Source organism: Nycticebus coucang, chromosome X (genome assembly GCF_027406575.1).
Source record: "Nycticebus coucang isolate mNycCou1 chromosome X, mNycCou1.pri, whole genome shotgun sequence".
Taxonomy (NCBI): Eukaryota; Metazoa; Chordata; class Mammalia; order Primates; family Lorisidae; genus Nycticebus; species Nycticebus coucang.
Genome location: NC_069804.1, coordinates 119,063,893 through 119,086,467, shown reverse-complemented (window position 1 = coordinate 119,086,467; position 22,575 = coordinate 119,063,893). Strand labels below are relative to the sequence as shown.

Below are 22,575 nucleotides of genomic sequence, written 5' to 3'. Positions count from 1 at the left end.
TACCCAATGTACTCAGCCCTTCTATGAAACTTATTTAGGGTTTTCACATGAAAGCTCTAACCCAGTTACAACCTAAGAATAGGGGGAAGGGGGAAAGGGAGGTGAGGGAGGGGGGAGTTCTGTAGAGGGAAGGGGATAGGTGGGATTACATCAGCGGTGCATCTTACAAGGGTATATGTGTAACTTAGTAAATGTAGAATGTAAAAGTCTTAACCAATAACTAAGAAAATGCCAAAAAGTCTATGCTAACCAGTATGATGAAAATGTGTCAAACGATCTATAAATCCAGTGTATGGTGCCCCACACTCGCATTTATGTACACAGCTATGATTTAATAAAAATAATAATAATAATAAATAAATAAATAAATAAAAAAGAAATATGGAGACTTTACCTCTTTTATGTTTACATGGATAGAGCTGGAATACATTCTTCTTAGTAAAGTATCTCAAGAATAGAAGAAAAAGTATCCAATTTACTCAGCCCTACTAAGAAACTAATTTGTGGCTTTCACATGAAAGCTGTAACCCAGTTATAACTTAAGAATAGGGGAAGCGGGAAAGGGAGGGAAGGGATGGGAGAGGGGGCACAGGGAGGGTGATTCGTTGGATTACATCTGTGGTGCATCTTACAAGAGTACATGTGAAACTTAGTAAATGTAGAATATAAATGTCCTAACACAATAACTAAGAAAATGCCAGGAAGGCTATGATAACCAGTGTGATGAAAATATTTCAAACAGTCTATAAAACCAGTGTATTGTGCCCCATGATCGCATTAATGTACACAGCTATGATTTAATTAAAAAAAAGAGGTAAAGTCTCCACCTTTCTTAAAGGCTGCAATATATTCCAGGGTGTACATATACCACAATTTATTAATCCACTTGTGGATTGATGGGCACTTCTGTTTTTCCCATGACTTAGCAGTTATGAATTGGGATGCAACAAACATTCTGGTACAAATATCTTTGTTATAATGTGATTTTTGGTCCTCTAGGTATAGACTTGGTAGAGGAATTATAGGATTGAAAAGCAGGTCTATTTTTTAGAACACTAAGTGTTGTCCAAACATCTTTCCAAAAGGAATGTATTAATTTGCATTCCCACCAGCAGTATAGAAATGTTCCCTTTTCACCACATGCATGCCAACATCTCTGGTCTTGGGATTTTGTGATATGGGCTAATCTTACTGGAGTTAGATGATATCTCAAAGTAGTTTTAATTTGCATTTCTTTGATGATTAAAGATGATGAGCATTTTTTCATAGGTCTTTAGGCCATGGGCCTGTCTTCAGAGAAGTTTCTATTCAAGTCCTTTGCCCAGCCTGCCATGGGATCACTTGTTCTTTTCTTGCTTATACGTTTGAGTTCTCTGTCGCTTCCGGTTATTAAACATTTGTCAGAGACATAACCTACAATTCTGAGGGCAGTATGCTTGCTTTACTTACTGTGTTCTTGGCTGTGCAGAAGCTTTTTAGTTTGATCAGGTCCCAGTAATGTATTTTTGAATCTGTTTCAATTGCCCGGAGGGTCCTCCTGGTAAAATATGCACCCAGACAGATTTTTTAAGAGTTTTCCCTGCACTATCATCTAGTATTTTTATAGTTTCATGTCTTAAGTTTAAATCTTTAATCCAGTGAGAGTCCATCTTCATTAATGGTGGAAGTTGTGGGTCCAGTTTCAGTCTACAGGTTCCCAGCCAGTTCCCCCAGCACCATTTATTAAATCGAGAATTTTTCCCCACTGAATGTTTCTAATTGGCTTTTCAAAGATAAAATAATGGTAAGTAGCTGGGTTAATCTCTTGGTTCTCTATTCTGTTCCATACATCTACCTCTTTGTTTTTGTGCCAGTACCATGCTGTTTTGATCACTAACAATTTATAGTATAGTCTGAGGTCTGGTAGCATAATTCCTCCTGCTTTGTTTTTTTTTTTTTTTTTTTCTGAGTAATATCTTGGCTATTCGAGGTTTTTTCTGATTTCATATAAAATGAAGTATTGCTTTTTCAATATCTTAAAAGTATGACAGTGGAGCTTTAGTAGGCATTGCATTAAAATTGTATGTTGCTTTGGGTAGTATGGACATTTTAACATTGTTGATTCTTCCCAGCCATGAGCATGGTATGTTTTTCCATTTGTTAACATTTTCAGCTGTTTCTATTCTTAGAGTTTCATAGTTATCTTTATGGAGATGTTTCACATCATTTGTTAGATAAACTCCCAGATATTTCATCTTCTTTGGCACTACTGTAAATGGAATAGAGTCTTTGACTATTTTTTCAGCTTGATTATTGTTGGTTTATATAAAAACTACCAAGTGATGGATGTTGATTTTGTAACCTGAGACACGGCTGTATTCCTTGGTCATTTCTAAGAGTTTTATAGTAGCATCTCTGGTGTTTTCCAGATATACAATCATATCATCTGTGAAGAGTGAAAGTTTAATCTCTTCTGACCCTATATGGATACCCTTGAACGCCTTTTCTTCCCTAATTACGATGGCTAAAACCTCCATTAAAATGTTAAAAAGCAGTGGAGACAATGGTTCCTTGCCTGGTTCCTGATCTGAGTGGAAATGATTTCAAACTAACTCCATTTAATAGGATATTGGCTGTGGGTTTGCTGTAGATGGTCTGTATCAGTTTAAGAAATATCCCTTCTATATATGTATACCATGGAATACTATTCAACCATTAAAAAAAATGGAGACTTTACATCCTTCGTATTAACCTGGATGGAAGTGGAAGACATTATTCTTAGTAAAGCATCACAAGAATGGAGAAGCATGAATCCTATGTACTCAATCTTGATATGAGGACTATTAATGACAATTAAGGTTATGGGGAGGGAAGCAGAAAGAGGGATGGAGGGAGGGGGGTGGGGCCTTAGTGTGTGTCACACTTTATGGGGGCAAGACACGATTGCAAGAGGGACTTTACCTAACAATTGTAATCAGTGTAACTGGCTTATTGTACCCTCAATGAATCCCCAACAATAAAAAAAAAAAGAAAGAAATATCCCTTCTATACCAATTTTCTTAAGTATTCTCATCATTAAGACATGCTGGATATTATCAAAAGCCTTTTCTCCATCAATTGAGAGAATCATATGATCTTTGTTTTTTAATTTCTTCATGTGCTAAATTATATTTAAAGATTTAGGTATATTGAACCAGCCTTGAGACCCTGGGATAAAACCGACTTGGTCATGAGGTATAATTTGTTTGATGTGTTGCTGGATTCTGTTTCTTTGGATCTTGTTAAATATTTTTGCATCTATATTCATTAGTGATATTTGTCTATAGTTTTCTTTTTTGTTGGGTCTTTTCCTGGTTTTGGGATCAGGGTGATGTTTGCTTCATAGAACGTGTTGGGTAGTCTTCCTCCTTTTTCTATATTTTGGAACAGGTTGAGTGATTTAGGTACTAGTTCCTCTTTAAATATTTGGTAGAATTCTGATGTGAACCCATCTGATCCCGGACTTTTCTTTTTAGGGAGATTTTGTATGGTTGATGTTATTTCAGAACTTGATATTGGCCTATTCGACATTTGCACTTGATGCTGGCTATGTCTTGGAAGGTGACGTGCTTCCAAGTATTGTTCAATTTCCTTCAGATTTTCATTTTTCTGAGAATAAAGTTTCTTACAATGTTCATTAAGGATTTTTTGAATTTCTGAACAGTCTGTTGTTATTTCGTCTTTGTCATATCTGATTGATGAAATTAAAGATTTTACTCTTCTTTTCCTGGATAGGTTAGCCAAAGGTTTATCTATTTTATTGACCTCTTCAAGAAACCAACTTTTTGATTTATTGATCTGTTGTATAATTCTGTTGTTTTCAATTTCATTTAATTCTGCTCTAATTTTGCTGATTTTTTTTCCTTCTCCTGGGTTGAAGTTGAAATATTCTTCCTTTTCCAGTTACTTGACATGTCCCTTTAGGTTGTTAACTTCATCTCTTTCCATTCTCTTGAGGAAGGCTTGCAGTGCTATAAATTTCCCTCTTATGACTGCCTTTGCAGTATCACAGAGGTTCTGATAATTCGTATCTTCATTGTCGTTTTGTTCCAAAAATTTGGTAATTTCCCTCTTTTTTCTATAACCTCTCTTTTATTATTTTTTTTATTAAATCATAGCTGTGTACATTGATATCATGATGGGGCATCACTCACAAGCTTCACAGACCGTTTACCAAGTTTCACATATACCCTTGTAAGATGCACCGCTGGTGTCATCCTACCAATCCCCTTCCCTCCAAACACCTCCCCCCTACAGCCACTCCCTTTCCCCCTTCCGCCAATTCTTACATTGTAACTGGGTTATACTTTCATGTGAAAACCCTAAATTAGTTTCATAGTAGAGCTGAGTACATTGGGTACTTTTTCTTCCATTCTTGAGATATTTTACTAAGAAGAATATGTTCCAGCTCCATCCATGTAAACATGAAAGAGGTAAAGTCTCCATCCTTCTTTAAGGATGCATAATATTCCATGGTGTACATATACCACAATTAATTAATCCATTCGTGGATCTATGGGCACTTGGGCATCTTCCATGACTTAGCAATTATGAATCGGGCTGCAATAAACATTCTGGTACAAATATCTTTATGATGTGATTTTTGGTATTTTGTGTATATGCCCAGCAGAGGAATTACAGGATTGAATGGCATAACTATTTTTAGATCTCTAAGTGTTCTCCATATCTCTTCCCAAAACGAATGTATTAATTTGCATTCCCACCAGTAGTGCAAAAGTGTTCCCTTTTCTCCACATCCGCGCCAACATCTCTGGTCTTGGGATTTTGTGATATAGGCTAGTCTCACTGGAGTTAGATGGTATCTCAAAGTAGTTTTGATTTGCATTTCTCTGATGATTAAAGATGATGAGCATTTTTTCATATGTCTGAAGGCCGTGTCCCTGTCTTCTTCAGATAAGTTTCTCTTCAAATCCCTTGCCCAGCCTGCACGGGATCTCTTGTTCTATTCTTCCTAATGTATTTGAGTTCTCTGTGGATTCTGCTTATTAAACCTTTGTCGGAGACATAACCTGCAAGTATCTTCTCCCATTCTGAGGGCTGTTTGCTTGCTTTACTTACTGTGTTCTTAGCTGTGCAGAAGCTTTTTAGTTTGATCAAGTCCCAGTAGTGTATTTTTGAAGCTGCTTCAATTGCCCAGGGGGTCCTCCTCATAAAATACTCACCCAGACTGATTTCTTCAAGGGATTTCCCTGCACTCTCCTCTAGTATTTTTATAGTATCATGTCTTATGTTTAAATCTTTGATCCAGTGAGAGTCTATCTTAGTTAATGGTGAAAGGTGCGGGTCCAATATTAGTCTTCTGCAGGTCGCCAGCCAGTTCACCCAGCACCATTTGTTAAATAGGGAATATTTTCCCCTCTGAATGTTTTTAATTGGCTTGACAAACATCGAATAATGGTAAGTAGCTGGATTCATCTCTTGGTTCTCTATTCTGTTCGAGACATCTAATTCTCTGTTTTTGTGCCACTACCATGCAGTTTTGATCACTATCGATTTGTAGTATAGACTGAGGTCTGGTAGCGTAATTCCTCCTGCTTTGTTTTTATTTCTGAGTAATGTTTGGCTTTTTAAGGTTTTTTCTGATTTCATATAAAACGAAGTACTGTGTTTTCAAGATCTTTAATGTATGACAGTGGAGCTTTAATAGGGATTGCATTGAAATTATTGCTTTGGGTAGTATGGACATTTTAACAATGTTGATTTTTCTCAGCCATGAGCATGGTATGTTTTTCCATTTGTTAATATTTTCAGCTATTTCTTTTCTTAGAGTTCCATAGTTCTGTTTATAGAGATATTTCACATCCTTTGTTACATAAATTCCCAAATATATCATCTTCTTTGGCACCACTGTGAAAGGGATAGAGTCCTTAACTGTTTTTTCAACTTGACTATTGTTGGTATATATAAAGGCTAGCAATTTATGAATGTTGATTTTGTAACCTGAGACGCTGCTGTATTCCTTGATCACTTCTAAGAGTTTTATAGTAGAGTCCCTAGTGTTTTCCAGATAGACTGTCATATCATCTGTGAAGAGGGAAAATTTGATCTCTTCTGACCCTATATGGATACCCTTGATAGCCTTTTTGTTCCCTAATTGCGGTGGCTAAAACTTCCATTACAGTGTTAAAAAGCAATGGAGACAATGGGCAGCCTTGTCTGGTTCCTGATCTGAGTGGAAATGATTCCAATTTAACTCCATTCAATATGATATTGGCTGTGGGTTTGCTGTAGATGGTCTCTATCAGTTTAAGACACGTCCCTTCTACACTGATTTCTGAAGTGTTCTGATCATGAAGGGATACTGGATATTATCAAAAGCTTTTTATGCATCGATTGAGAGAATCATATGGTCTTTGTTTTTTCATTTGTTTATCTGCAGTATTACATTCATAGATGTACGTATATTGAACCAGCCTTGAGACCCTGGGACAAAACCGACTAGGTTATGATGTATAATTGGTTTGATGTGTTGCTGGATTCTGTTTGTTAGGATCTTGTTGAATATTTTTGCATCTATATTTATTGGTGATATCGGTTTATAATTTTCTTTTCTTGTTGGGTCTTTTCCTGGTTTTGGGATCAGGGTGATGTTTGCTTCATAGAACGTGTTAGGTAGTCTTCCCTCTTTTTCTATCTTCTGGAACAGGTCGCGTAATATAGCTACTAATTCCTCTTTAAAAGTTTGGTAGAATTCTGAAGTGAAACCATCTGGTCCAGGGCTTTTCTTTTTAGGGAGGTTTTGTATGGTTGATGCCATTTCTGATCTTGATATGGGCCTGTTCAATGTTTCCACTTGATTCTGGCTAAATCTTGGAAGGTGACATGCTTCCAACTATGAGTCAATTTCCTTCAGATTTTCATTTTTCTCAGAATAAAGTTTCTTATGTATTCATTAAGGATTTTTTGGATTTCTGAGGAGTCTGTTGTTATTTTGTCTTTGTTGTTTCTGATTGATGAGATTAGATATTTTACTCTTTTTTTCCTGATTAGGGTGGCCAAAGGTTTATCTATTTTATTGACCTTTTTGAAAAACCATCTTTTTGATTTATTGATCTGTTGTATCATTCTTTTGTTTTCAATTTCATTTAATTCTGCTCTAATTTTGGTTATTTCTTTTCTTCTACTGGGTTTTGGGCTCGAATGTTCTTCCTTTTACCGTTGCTCGATGTGTCTCATTAAGTTGTTAACTTCCTCTCTTTCTGTTCTCTTGAGGAAGGCTTGCAGTGCTATAAATTTCCCTCTTAGAACTGCCTTAGCGGTGTCCCAGAGGTTCTGATTGTTCGTGTCATCATTGCTGTTTTGTTCCAAAAAATTGGTGATTACCTTCTTAATCTCATCTCTGACCCAGCTATCATTCAGCATAAGGTTATTTAACTTCCATGTTTTTGTATGAGTATGCAGATTCCTGTTGTTACTCAGCTCAAGTTTTATTCCATGGTGGTCCGAGAAGATGGATGGAACAATTTCTATTCCTTTAAATTTTCTGAGGTTAGACTTGTGACCTAAGATGTGATGGATTTTGAAGTAAGTTCCATGGGCTGATGAGAAGTATGTGTATTGAGCTTGGTTGGGATAAAATGTTCTGTAGATTTCTGCTAAATCCAAATGTTGGATGGTTAGGTTTAAATCTAAGAATTCTTTGTTCACCTTCTTATTGGAGGATCGATCCAACACAGCCAAAGGAGTGTTGAAATCTCCAACTATTATGGAGCTGGAGGAAATCAAGTTGCTCATGTCTGTTAGAGTTTCTCTTATAAATTGAGGTTTATTCTGGTTGGGTGCATAGATATTAATAATTGAGATCTGATCTTATTGAGTATTTCCCTTAACAAATACAAAGTGACCATTCTTGTTCTTCCTTACTTTTGTTGGTTTAAAGCCTATTGCACTGGGAACAAAATTGCATCACCTGCTTTTCTCTGATTACCATTTGCCCGAAATATGGATGACCATCCTTTCACCCTGAGTCTGTATTTGTCCTTTAAGCTATGATGTGACTCTTGTATGCAACAAATATCTGGCCTGAGTTTTTGTATCCAGTCAGCTAACCTATGTCTCTTTAGAGGACAGTTTAAGCCATTCACATTAATGGAGAATATTGATAAGTCTGGTGAAGTTTTGGGTATCGAGTTTTTCAAAAGTCCAGTGGCCATTTTTAATCCTTTTGCCAGTGTGGAAATTGGAGTTTGATCCGAAGTTTCTGAGTGAGTTTACTTTTGTGGTATAGGATTGGGTTGGTCATTATGGAGGATAGGTCTGAAGATATCCTGAAGAGCTGGTTTTGTTATGTCAACTTTCTTCAACATATGAATGTCACTAAAGTATTGAATTTCTCCATCATAAATGAAACTCAGTTTAGCTGGATACAAGATCCTGGGTTGAAAGTTATTTTGCTTTAGGGGATTAAAAGTCGGTGACCACCCTCTTCTGGCTTGAAAAGTTTCAGCAGAGATCTGCAGTCATTCTAATAATATTCCCTTTGAAGGTAATGGTTTTCTTTCTCCTGGCAGCTTTGAGGATTTTCTCCTTAAGATTAACTTTAGTGAAGTTAATTATGATATGCCTGGGGGATGTCTTATTGGGGTTGAGTCGTGCTGGGGTTCTGAAGCTGTCCACTATCTGAATTTCAGAATCTCTAGGCATGTCTGGAAAATTCTCTTTCATAATTTCATGCAGAAGGGCCTCTGTGCCCAGCGAGGCCACTTCATCTGTTTCTGGAACTCCAATGATTCAGATATTGACCTTCTTCAAATTATCCCAGAGCTCTCTTAGAGAATGATCCATTTTTGCTCTCCATTTCTCTTCCTCTTTGAGAGTGTGGGAGCGTTCAAAGGCTTTATCTTCAACGTCAGAAATCCTTTCTTCTGCTTGCTCCATTCTGTTGCTGAGGGATTCTACTGTATTTTTCATATCTTTGAGGGCTGCAAATTCTTGCTTCAGTGTGTCTAAGTCTTTGGTGGTTTTGTTTCAAATTCGTTAAATTCTTGAGACAACATTTAAATTTCTCCTCGAATTCCTAATTCCACTTTATTAATCTTGTCTGCAATCCAAATTGTGAATTTGATTTCTGACATCTCAGCTAGTTGTTTATGAATGGGATCTTCAATTGCATCTGCCATATCTTTCCTTGGGGGGTTGATCTACTCTGGTTATTAATGTTACCAGAGTCTTTCTGCCTATTCTGCCCCATGGTTGTTTTACTCCCTTTGATTTTTTACCCTGGGGCTTTGTCGAGGGCATGTACAGTGTTGTGGCCTGAGAAACTGGGGCCCTGTCTGGTATGATGAGGCTAAGTGTTTCTGTCTTGTTTACAGCTGGCTTCTGTTCCACCCTAGTGAAGCAGATGCAATGGATTGAAGTCTCAACTGTGGAGAAATATCAGCAATTAAGTCACCCCGCCCCCTACCGGCAAACAATTGGAAAAGAAATATCAAACCTTCCTACCACCATGCACCCAGTGCACCACCTGATTTGTCCTCAGGCGATTTGTTCTGTTCGAAAAGTCCAAATCAATTGTCTCAGTCCGCACCTGTCTCAGTGAGAGAGTTTAAGATGTCTCTGGGAACTGGATCACAGGGGTCTGGTGACTGCTCTGGTGTGGCTTGCTCCAGTGCTGCATGGAGTCAGGAGGAACCACCCAGGCAATAGATCAGTCTGGGAAGGTTGCTGCCTCCTTCCCCACCTTGCACCACTGTCACACCCAGTCACTGATAGCCCTGCAGTTGGCTGACCCAGTTGCCTGTAGTGAATCAGTAGTCCAGGAGTTTGCACCTGCCTGAATCACAAGGAATTCGGCCAGGCCACTGCGCTCTGCCTCTCTCTAGCAGGAGGAGGTGAGGCCTGACAACCTCGGGTGCTTGATGAAAGTTGGGGGTTTTCCACTCAGGTCCAGGCTTGCCCGTGATTAATGTTACTGACAGAACAGAACAGAACAACTCTGCGGTTCCCTGCAGAAGAGAAGCTGAATTGAGTTCCACATCAGGTTGTCTTTGCTCTTGCATTGTCTATAGGCTGATGATCCCCTGAGGGACAGGTGCATCTTAGGTTTAGTAAAGCAGACCTCTGGGTCAGCCCTGATCTAGGAGTTTCCCCAGTTTGCAAGTTGGAGTAGCCTCAGGCAAATCCTATACTCAGAGTCTTTGGTTGCCCAGGGAGACAGGGGGTTTGGCTTCAAAATATTTTGTAGTGAGCCATATTGCTAGCAAAAGAGGGCTGCTGTTTTATGGCTCAGGCAACCATTGCTCCAGTGTAGCTCCCTTCCGGCCAACTGTCCTCTCTCCACTCCCGTACCCCAGAGTCTGCACCTACTGTCTGCAGCCCAGCACTGTCTACACCCCTCGAGCAATCGCCCAAGTGTCTGGACCCCTGGGGGGCAGTCCTCCAGACCTTGGAGTAAGATCAGGGTGGAACACGGGGAGCACTGGGAGCCTGGAGCTGCCGGCAGAGAACACACACAGCTCTACATAGTTTTATGCCTGGCCGTATTGTCACCAAAAGACGGCTGTCGCACTGTGCCACAGGGAACTGCCACTCTGGTGCAGTCCCCTCTCCGTCGACCGGGACTGGTCTCCCGACCTCAGTGTAAGTTAAGGGGTGTGCTCGGAGCTCAGAATTCCAGGTAGAGCCTATATACAGTTTATACAGTTTTATGCCTGGCAGGAGGATGCCGTGGCACCCTAGTAGGGGAGGTAGGTCCAGTTTTTAGAAGGTCTTTCCCATGGAGTGTAGTGGGAGGAACTTTTTACTCTGTCCGGTTGTTTGTGGGGCACTCTGAGCCATTCTCATGGGGGAGGGGACTCCCGTCTGCTTGGTGATGGATTTTGTACCTTTTTTTTGTATCCTTGTGGTCACAGCTCACCTCAGCGGGGTTGACGTGCATTCCTCAAACTTCTCTCTTAGTGCAGCTCAAATCCACCAGGTTACTTGCTGCATTTTTGTCCTTTAACTCTCCTACTGGACGGGAGCCTCTGTATGAAGCTGGCTTCAGTCAGCCATCTTGTCTCCTCCCCCATAATTTCCCTCTTAATCTCATCAATGACCCAGCTATCATTCAGCATAAGGTTATTGAACTTCCATATTTTTGTATGAGTATGCAAATTCCTGCTGTTACTGAGTTCATCTTTTATTCCATGGTGGTCCAAGAAGGTACAAGGAATAATTTCTATTCCTTTAAATTATTGCAGTTAGACTTTTGACCTAAGATGTGATCAATTTTGGAGTATGTTCTGTGGGCTGATGAGAAATACATGTATTCAGTTTTATTGGGATAAAATGTTCTGTAGATGTCTGTTAAATCCAAATGATGGATGGTTAGGTTTAAATCTAAAATTTTTTTGCTCAGCTTTTTATTGGAGGAACTATCCAACACTGCCAATGGTGTGTTAAAATCTCTAATTATTATGGACCTGGAGAAAATTGAGGTTCTCATGTCTGTTAGAGTTTCTCTTATAAATTTAGGCACATTCTGGTTGGGTGCATAAATATTAATCATTGAAATCTCATAATACTGAATATTACCCTTAACAAATATGAAGTGACCATTCTTGTCCTTCCTCATTTTTGTTGGTTTAAAGCCTATTGTGTCTGCAAATAGAATTGCAACATTTCCTTTTTCTGATTTCCATTTGCCTGAAATATGGACAACCATCCTTACACCCTGAGTCTATATTTATCATTTTTGGGGGGGTATTAACTTTGTTTTTTTTTATTGTTAAATCATAGCTGTGTACATTTGTGCAATCAAGGATACAGTGTGCTGGTTTCATATACAATCTGAAATATTCTCATAAAACTGTTCAACGTAGCCTTCATGGCATTTTCTTGGTTATTGTATATAGACATTTGTATTCTTCATTTAGTAGGTTTTGCCTGTAACCATTTTAAGATGCACCATAGGTGTGCCCCCACCATTACCCTCCTTCCACACTGTCCTCCCCACTCACTTCCCCTCCCTTGCCACTTTCCTTATATTCTTGTGCTATAGTTGGATTATAGCCTTCATATGAAAGCTGTAAATTAGGTTCACAGTAGGGCTGAGTACATTGGATACTTTTTCTTCCATTCTTGAGATACTATGCTAAGAAGAATATGTTCCAGCTACATCCATGTAAGCACGAAAGAGGTAAAGTCTCCATCTTTCTTTAAGGCTACATAATATTCTAAGGTATACATGTACCAAAATTTGCTAGTCTATTCATGGGTTGATGGGAACTTGGGCTTCATCCATGATTTAGCAATTATGAATTGGGCTGCAATAAACATTCTGGTACAGATGTCTTTGTTATATTGTGATTTTTGGTCTTCTGGGTATATACCTAGTAAAGGAATTATAGGATCGGATGGCAGGTCTATTTCTAGGTCTCTAAATATTCTGCAAACATCCTTCCAAAAGGAACGTATTAGTATGCATTCCCACCAGCAGTGCAGAAGTGTGCCCTTTTCTCCACATCCACGCCAACATCTCTGGTTTTGGGATTTTGTTATGTGGGCTACTCTTACTGGAGTTCAGTAATATCTCAAAGTACTTTGATTTGCATTTCTCTGATAATTAAGGATGATGAGCTTTTTTTCATGTGTATGTAGATCGTGCATCTGTCTTCTTTAGAGAAGTTTCTCTTCAAGTCCTTTGCTCACCCTGAGATGGGATCACTTGTTCTTTTCTTGCTAATATGTTTGTGGATTCTGGTTATTAAACTTTTATCAGAGGTATAACCTGCAAATATTTTCTCCCATTCTGAGGGCTGTCTGCTTGCTTTACTTACTATGTTCTTGGCTGTGCAGAAGCTCTTTAGTTTGATCAGGTCCCAGTAATGTATTTTTAATACTGCTTCAATTGCCTGGGGAGTCCTCCTTATGAAATATTCACCCAGGCCGATTCCTTCAAGAGTTTTCCCTGCACTTTCTTCAAGTATTTTTATAGTTTCAAGTCTTAAGTTTAAATCTTTTATCTACTGAGAGTCTACCGTAGTTAAGGCTGAATGGTGTGGGTCCAGTTTCAGTCTTTTATGAATCGCCAGCCAGTTCACCCAGCAAGATTTATTAAATAGGGGATCTTATCCCCACTGAATGTTTTTTATTGCCTTGTCAAAGATCAAATAATGGTAAGTAGCTGGATTCATCTCTTGGATCTCTATTCTGTTCCAGATATCCACTTCTCTGTTTTTGTGCCACTATATGCTTTTTTGATCACTATCGATTTATAGTACAGTCAGGTCTGGTAGCATGATTCCTCCTGCTTTGTTTTTATTTCTGAGTAATGTTTTGGCTATTTGAGGTTTTTTCTGATTCTATATAAAACGAAGTATTATTTTTTCAAGATCTTTAAAATATGACAATGGAGCTTTTATAGGAATGGCATTAAAATTATATGTTGCTTTGGGTAGTATATACATTTTAACGATGTTGATTCTTCCCAGCCATGAGCATGGTATGTTTTTCCATTTGTTAACATCTTCAGCTATTTCTTTTCTTGAAGTTTCATAGTTCTCTTTGTAGAGATCTTTCATGTCTTTTGTTAGATAAAGTCCCAAATATTTCATCTTTTTTGGCATTACTGTGAAAGAAATAGAGTCCTTGACTGTTTTTTGGCCTTGGCTGTTGTTGGTATATATAAAGGCTACAGATTTATGGGTGTTGGTTTTGTAGCCTGAGCCATTTTTGGGTTCCCTTTATCACTTCTAAAAGTTTTGTAGTAGAATCCCTAGTGTTTTCCAGGTATATGATCATGTCGTCTGCGAAGAGTGAAATTTTGATCTCTTCTGACCTTATTTGGATACCCTTGATCGCCTTTTCTTCCCTAACTGCAATGGCTAAATCTTGCATTACAATCTTAAAGAGCAATGGAGACAATGGGCAACCTTGCCTGGTTCTTGATCTAAGTGGAAATGATTTCAATTTAACTCCAATCAATGCGATATTGACAGTTGGTTTGCTGTAAATGGCCTCTATTAGTTTAAGAAATATCCCTTCTATACCAATTTTCTTATGTGTTCTGATCATGAAGGGGTGCTGGATATTATCAAAAGCTTTTTCTGCATCAAATGAGAGAAATATATGGTCTTTATTTTTTTAGTTTGTTTATGTGCTGAATTACATTTATAGATTTACGTATATTGAACCAGCCTTGAGAACCTGAGATAAATCCGACTTCGTCATGGTTTATAATTTTTTGATGTGGTGTTAGATTCTATTTGTTAGGATCTCATTGAATATTTTTGCATCAATATTCATTAGTGATATTGGTCTATAATTTTATTTTCTGGTTGGGTCTTTCCCTGGTTTAGGTATCAAGGTGATGTTTGCTTCATAGAATGTGTTGGATAGTATTCCTTCTTTTTCTATATTTTGGAAGAGGTTTAGTAATATAGGTACTAGTTCTTCTTTAAATGTTTGGTAGAATTCTGATGTAAAGCCATCTGGTCCTGGGCTTTTCTTTTTAGGGAGATCTTGTATAGTTGATGCTATTTCAGAACTTGATGTAGACCTGTTCAACATTTCCACTGCATTCTGGCTACATCCTGATAGGTGGCATACTTCCAAGTATTGTTCAATTTCTTTCAGATTTGCATATTTCTGAGAGTAAGGTGTCTTGTAATATTTGTTAAGAATTTTTTGAATTTCTGAGGGATCTGTAGTTATTTCATTTTTACCATTTCTGATTGATGACATTAGAGATTTTATTCTTTTTTTTTCTGGTTAGGTTGGAAATGGTTTATCTATTTCATTGACCTTTTCAAAAAAAAACTTTTGGATTGATTGATTTGTTGTACAATTCTTTTGTTTTCAATTTCATTTAATTCTGCTCTGATTTTGGTTATTTATTTTCTTCTGCTGGGTTTCGGGTTGGAGTGTTCTTCCTTCTCCAATTGCATGAGATGTCCCATTAAGTTATTAATTGCGTCTCTTTCCATTTTCTTGAGGAAGGCTTGCAGTGCTATAAATTTCCCTCTTATTACTGCCTTTGCAGTACACCAAAAGTTCTGATAATTCGTGTCTTCATTGTTGTCTTGTTCCCAAAATTTCCTTATTTCCTTCTTAATCTTGTCTATAACCCATCTATCCTTCAGCATAAGGTTATTTAGCTTCCATGTTCTTTTATGAGTATGCAGATTCCTGTTGTTATTGAGTTCAACTTTTATTCAATGATAGTCTGAGAAGATGCAAGAAATAATTTCTATTTTTTTAAATTTGCTGAGGTTAGATTTTTGGCCTAGAATGTGGTCGATTTTCGAGTATGTTGCGTGAGCTGATGAGAATAATGTATATTCAGTTTTGTTGGGATGAAATGTTCTGTAGATGTCCGTTATGACCAGTTGTTGAATGGTTAAGTTTAAATCTAAGATTTCTTTGCTTAGCTTCTTTTTGGAGGATCTATCCAGCACTGTTAAAGGGGTGTTAAAATCTCCAACTACTATGGAAAGGGAGGAAAACATGTTGCTTATGTCTGTTAGAGTTTCTCTTATAAATTGAGGTGTGTTCTTGTTGGGAGCATAAACATTAATAATTGAAATCTCATAATATTGAGTATTACCGTTAACAAATATGAAGTGTCCATTCTTATCCTTTCTTATTTTGGTTGGTTTAAAGCCTATTGCATCTGCAAATAGGATTGTGACACCTGCTTTTTTCTGCTTTCCATTTGCCTGGAGTATAGATGACCATCCCTACACCTTAAGTCTACACTTCTCTTTTAATTTAAGATGCGATTCTTGTATGCAGCAGATATCTGGCTTGAGTTTTTGTATCCAGTCATCCACCCTGTGCCTCTTTAGAGGACAGTTTAAACCATTCACATTAATTGAGAATATTGATAAGCCTTTTGAGAGTCCAGTGGACATTTTTAATCCTTTTGTGACTGGAAGTTGGACTTTTATCAAAATTTTCTGGGTGGGTTTACTTTTATGGTGGAGAATTACGCTGGTCTTTATGGAGGATAGGTCTGAGAATATCCTGGAGATCTGGTTTAGTTGTGGCAAATTTCTTCAACATGTGAATGTCATTAAAGTATTTAAGTTCTCCATCATTACCGAAACTCAGTTTAACTGGGTATAGGATCCTGGGTTGAAAGTTATTTTGTTTTAGGAGATTAAAAGTCAATGACAATCCTCTTCTAGCTTGAAAGGTTTCAGCAGAGAGATCTGCAGTTATTCTAATATTCTTCCCCTTGTAGGTAATGGTTTTCTTTCGTTTGGCTGCTTTCAGAATTTTCTGCTTCATATTAACTTTAGAGAAATTGATTATGATGTATCTGGGGATTTAGGTTGGGTTGTGCTGGAGTTCTGAAACTGTCAATTATCTGAAATTCAGAATCTCTAAGCATGTCTGGAAAGTTCTCTTTTATAATCTCATGGAGAAGAGACTGTGTGCCTTGTGAAGCCACTTCATCATTTTTGGGGATCCCTATAAGACTAATATTGGTTTTCTGAGAATTATCCCAGAGCTCTCTAAGAGAGTGTTCTGTTTTTGCCCTCCATTTCTCTTCCTCTCTGAGAGTTTGGGAGGGTTCTAAAGCTTTGTCTTCAATGTCAGAAATCCTTTCTTCTGCTTGCTCCATTCTGTTACTGAGGGATTCTACTGTGTTTATCAGCTATTTGAGGGCTGAAACTTCTTACCTCAATGTTTCAAAATCTTTGGTCATTTGGTCTTTGAATTTGTTGAATTCTTGAGACATCTTTTGTGTTACTGCTTGGAATTCTAATTCGATCTTATTTGCTATCCAGATTCTGAATTCGATTTCTGACATCTCAGCTATTCTTTTGTGCATGGAATACTGTGCTGTATCTGCCCCATTGTTCCTTGGGGGAGTTGATCTACTCTGATTATTCATATTGCCAGAGTTTTTCCTTTGATTTCGTCTCATGATTGTTTTTCATCGTTGCTTCTGGACTTCCTCAGAGTTGTGGTGGTGTCTCTCCGAGATTAGACTCCAGGGGGATCACTCAATTGTTGCTGGATCTTTGTAGGGAGTGACTCTGTGTATCTCTTCTGGGGCTGCCCCAGCCGGGGAGTTCTGGTTGTGGGAACAGCTCCAGAGTGTGACACTCATGGATCCCGCAATAGGGCGGGGGGTGTTGCACACAGTTCTGGGATTGCCTGTCACCCATTGACATTGACATAGCGAGCCCAAGGCTCCGCAGTCTCTGTCCAGGAGAAGGGCTCTTGGCAGAGTCAGGGAGGGCTCTGGATGGCACACAGCCACCAGAGTCCCTGGCCAGATGAGCGGGCAATGTGGAGGCAGGGAGGGTACAGGAGGGATGACACGGCATTGCGTAGCTCCCAGAGTTCCTGGTCAGGGTGTGGGGAGGCCCAGCAGGCAGGGTAGCGGTCCCAGCACAGCTTTTACCAGGGTCCAGGTGGTCACAGCTCTTATGGAGGTTCAGGAAGGTTCCGATCATGGGTCCAAGCACAGCTCTATCTGAGGTCCAGGAGGGTCCCAGAATAACTCTTACCAGGGTCTGGAGGGTGCCAATTGTGGGTCGTGGTGCAGCTCTTCTGGAAGTCTTGGATTGTGCCAATTGTGGGTTGCGGGGTAGCTCTTGTGGAGGTCCGGGAGTGTCCCAACGCAGCTCTTCCAGAGGTCCAAGAGGTTCCTGGCACAGCTCTTACCAGCATCCAAGAGGGTGCCAATCATGGGTCCTGGTACAGCTCTACCAGAGGTCCTGAATGGTGGCGATTGCAGGTCCCAGTGCAGCCCTTCCAGAGGTGGGAGGGTGCCAATCACAGGTACCAGCACAGCTGTTACAGAGGCCCGGGAGGGAGTTTTTCAGCCCCTGGCCCCTGCCCCAGAATTGATGAAAGAGTCGGTGGTGGTGGCGGTGGCAGTTGCTTTTGACTGGGTCCCACAGTGGCGGAGGTTGCTTTGACCCACAGCCCTACTCTACCATCACCGCCATGTTGGAGGGTGAGGTCCTATATTTATCTTTTAGGATGAGATGAGATTCTTGTATGCAGCGGATATCTGGCCTGAGTTTTTGTATCCAGTCAGCCAACCTGTGCCTCTTTAGAGGACAGTTTAAGCCATTCGCATTAATGGAGAATATTGATAAGCCTGGTAAAATTTTGGGTATCGAGTTTTTCAAAAGTGCAGTGGACATTTTTAATCCTTTTGCCACTGTGGAAGTTGGAGTTCAATCAAAAGTTTCTGAGTGAGTTTACTTTTGTGGTAGAGGATTGTGCCGGTAATTATGGAGGATATCTCTGAGAATATCCTGAAGACTTGGTTTAGTTATGGCAAATTTCTTCAACATGTAAATGTCATTAATGGATTTAATTTCTTCATCATAAATGAAACTCAGTTCAGCTGGATACAGGATCTGGAGTTGAAACTTACTTTGCTTTAGGAGATTAAATGTCGATGACAACCCCTTCTGGCTTGAAATGTTTCAGCAGAGAGATTGGCAGTCATTCTAATATTCTTCCCTTTGTAGGTCATCGTTTTCTTACGTCTGGCTGCTTTCAAAATTTTCTCCTTCATATTAACTTTAGTGAAGTTAATTATGATGTGCCTGGGGGATGTCTTATTCGGATTGAGTTGTGCTGGGTTTCTGAAACTGTCAGCTATCTGAATTTCAGAATCTCTTGGCATGTCTGGAAAATTATCTTTCATAATTTCTTGGAAAAGAGGCTCTGTGCCTTGCGAAGCCACTTTATCACTTTGAGGGTTTCCAATAAGGCAGATATTAGCCTTCTTTGAATTATCCCAGAGCTCTCTGATAGAATGATCCATTTTAGCTCTCCATTTCTCTTCCTCTTTGAGAGTTTGGGAGCGTTCAAAGGCTTTGTCTTCAATTTCAGGAATCCTTTCTTCTGCTTGTTCCACTCTGTCACTGAGGGGTTCTACTGTATTTTTCAGATCTTTGAGACTGCAAGTTCTTGCTTAAATTTGTCAAAATCATTGGTGATCTTGCCTTTAAATTCGTTGAATTCTTGAGACAACTTTTGAATTTCTCCTCGAATTTCCAATTCCCACTTTTCCTCCATTCTATAAATCTTGTTTGCAATCCAAACTCTGAACTCAATTTCTTACATCTCAGCCATCTGCTCATCATAAGATCTTCAGTTACATCTGCCATATCTTTCCTTGGGGGGGTGGGGTTGACCTACTCTGGTTATTCATGTTACCACAGTTTTTTCACTGATTTCGCCCCATGATTATTTTACACCATTTGACTACATGAGTGGAGAAAGAAAAGTTGGGTTTGGGGCTCCAGGAGTAGTGATTTACAAGCCCTTTACCCCAAAGCTGGGACTGGTATCTCTATCTTTTCCCTTGGAGCTTTCCCGAGGATCTGTACAGTGCTACAGCCTGAGATATTGGGGAACTGCTTGGTGTGATGAGGCTAAGTGGCTCTGTTTTGTTTTCAGCTGGTCTCTGTATGACCCTAGGGAATCAGTTACTCTAGGTTGACATCTCAGCTGTGCAGAAATACTAGCAATTATGTAACCCCACCCCTCACAGGCAACAATTAGAAACGTAAAATCAAACCTTCCTACACATCCAGGGTACCACTTGGATAGTCTTCAGGCAATTGGCCCAGTTCAAAAGGCCCAAATCAATTGTCTCAGTCAGCACCTGTCTCAGGTGGGAGAGTTTAAAAGGTCTCTGGCAACTAGATCACAGGGGTCTGCTGAAAACTCAACTCAAATATGACTTGCTCCGGTGCTCCGTGAGGTCCAGAGGACCCAACCAGCAAATAGATTATTCTGGGAAGGTTGATGCCTCCTTCCCCACCTTGCACCTCTGTCACACCCAGTCACTGATAACCCCACAGGGCTGTGACCCAGTTGCCTCCAATGAGCAGATACTCCAGTGGTTTGCACCTGCTTGAATCGCAGGTAAATCTATGTCTCCTCAGCCAGGCCACTGCTCTCTGCCACTGTCCGGCAGGGGAAGGTGAGGCCTGACAACCTCGGGTGCTTGATGGAGGCTGAGGGTGTTCACTCAGTTCCAGCCCCACCTCTGATTGATGTTACTGACAGAACAGAACAACTTTGCAGAATTTGTTTCTTTCCTGGCTAAATTCCCCTGCAGAAGAGAAGTTGTGTTGTGTTCACAGAACCTGCACCTCAGGACCTGTCTGTGCTGCTGCACGGTACTTTGTATTTGCATGTGTGTTTTCTCGTCCCAGTGCTCTACCCAGCCTGATACCACCTCAGGAAGACCCTTTACACACGGGGCCTATGTTTCCGTCTTAGATCTTTTCTGCCAGTGGCTGCCACCGGAGAAGATGCCTGGCCTCCTCAGGTTGCCCAGAGAGACGGGGGTGTGACTCTGGGATATCCAGGGGTGAGCCCTATTGTTGCCAGAAATGGCTGCTGCTCTGCGCCTTGGAGCACCGCACCTCCTATGTGTTTCCCTCTCAGTTTACCATCCTCTCCTCACTCCCGTGTCACAGAATCAGCACTGGCCAGCAGCAGTCCATGCCCTGTGCACACCTCTCAAGACTGGACTCCTGGGGGACAGGCTTCCAGACCTCCAAGTGAGAGTGGAGGGGATTGATAGGAGCTCAGAATTGCAGGTAGAGAATATATACAGATTTATACAGTTTTATGCCTGTCAGGAGAGTACCATGGCACCCTAGTAGGGGTAGTAGGTCCAGTTTTTAGAGGGTCTCTCCCATGGGATATAATGGGAGAACTTTTGAACTCTGCTCATTTGTTTATGGGGTACTCCGAGCTGTTCTCATGGGGGAGGGGATGCCCGTCCACTTGGTGATGGATTTTGTACCTTTTGTTTGTATCCTTGAGGTCGCAGCTCATCTCAGCAGGGTTGAATTATGTACTTCAACCTTCTCTCTTGGCACAGCTCTAATCTGCCTGGTTACTTGCTAAATTTCTGTCCTTTAACTCTCCTTCTGGACAGGAGCCTCTGTGGAAAGCTGGCTTCAGTCAGCCATCTTGTCTCTGTCCCACATTGATTTCATCTTTTGTCTTTTCAATATAGACATTCTAACAAGTGTAAGAAATGATATCTCATTGTGAATTTAATTTTCATTTCTTTGATGATTAGAGATGGTGAGCATTTTCTTTATGTACCTGTTGGACATTTTTGCATCTTATGAAAAAGGTATTTTCAGGGATTTTGACTTTTTTTCCCACTTACCCAAACTTTATTAAATAAAATAGCAGTAGGGGTTAATCTCTAAAACATTGTAAATTTTCTGGAATTATCCCCTTGAAAAATGTGACATTTGATTTCTAAACACATGCCAAAAGTGCGCAGGGTTCCCAACTGCACTAAGCATATGAGAAGCTGAAATCTTAGGGTTCATCTTCCGACCTTCTCCAGTCTGTGGTCAATCTTTAGGTCATCAATAATCACCTGAATAGCTACTATGACTGCATTAATTTTTGTCTGTAGCTCTCTGAGCTCTCCTATATGCAGCAATCATAGGATCTGAGCAGCTTCATTAACAACTGCATTTCCTGTGTCAAAACCAAGAGTATGTTTGTCTAAAGCAGCAGGCAAGCCTCTTTTGTTTGCTTTGCTTTAACAACTGCATCCTGTGTCAGGGGCTCCTGAACCAAAGTGTGAACTGCCTTAAGCCTCACTAGGTAATCACCATGGCACTGAATCTGAAGGAGCTTAGCTAAATCCTTCATGCCAGCCTTGAAATCAGGATTATTTACATCCAAATTGATCAATGGCTCTGCATTCTTAGTTGTGCTGTCAGCATTTTCTGCATTATCAGGTACTAAGTGCTTGTATTTTTCAGCACTATCCCCATATTCAAGTCTAACAGCTAAACCAAAAAACCAGTCAATTGCTTCTTGTCAATCTTGAAACTTAAAAGGACAGTTAACATCTCTGAGATACTTTTCAAAGAACTTGGGCCATTCACTACTGTGGATGATTCTTAAATTACCTCTGTCTTAAATCTTGTAGTGGTTGATTTTCTGTTCTTCAAGCCAAACAACAAAGTTTCAAAATTCTGTTTCATCTTTGCAGTTGAAGCCAGCAGGGTTGTGACAGTCGAGAGCCAGTCAGCTTGTGTCAGAACATGGTCCCTGTTTCTCACACTGGTCAGTGGGCCTCAGTGAGGAGACTAGAAGCTAGGGGAAGTAGGTGGGTGGAAATCCCAGCGATGTGGCGAGGGGCGTTTTTGCCCATGTTTAAAGAGACAGAGTCACTACGTTGGAGTACAGTAATGCAGTCATAACTATAACCTCAAACTCCTGATTTTTAGCCCATTTGTAATCAAACTATGTTTCTTTGCTGTTCAGTTTTTGACTTCCTTATATATTTTTGATACAAACTCCCTATCAGGTATATGGTTTACAAATACTTTCTCTGATTTTATAGGTTGTTTAATTTGTTCACTGTTTCTTTGTTTCCCTTTCTGTGCAGAAAGTTTTTAGTTTATTTCATGTCGTTTGTCTTTGGGTGTGGGAGTGGGATTTTTTGCCTGTTCTTTTTGCACAATATCCAAAAAAAATCATTGCCCACACCAATGTCATGGAACTTTTCCACTATGCTTTCTTCCAGTATTTTTACAGTTTCAAGTTCTACATCTAAATCATTAATCCCTTTTGGGTTTA

General features: G+C 39.8%; 1 pseudogene; it reads right to left on the bottom strand.

Moving 5' to 3' along the window:
* Positions 1-21,304: 21,304 nt before the first annotated feature.
* Positions 21,305-22,020, bottom strand: LOC128576965 (RNA transcription, translation and transport factor protein-like; annotated as a pseudogene).
* Positions 22,021-22,575: the final 555 nt, after the last annotated feature.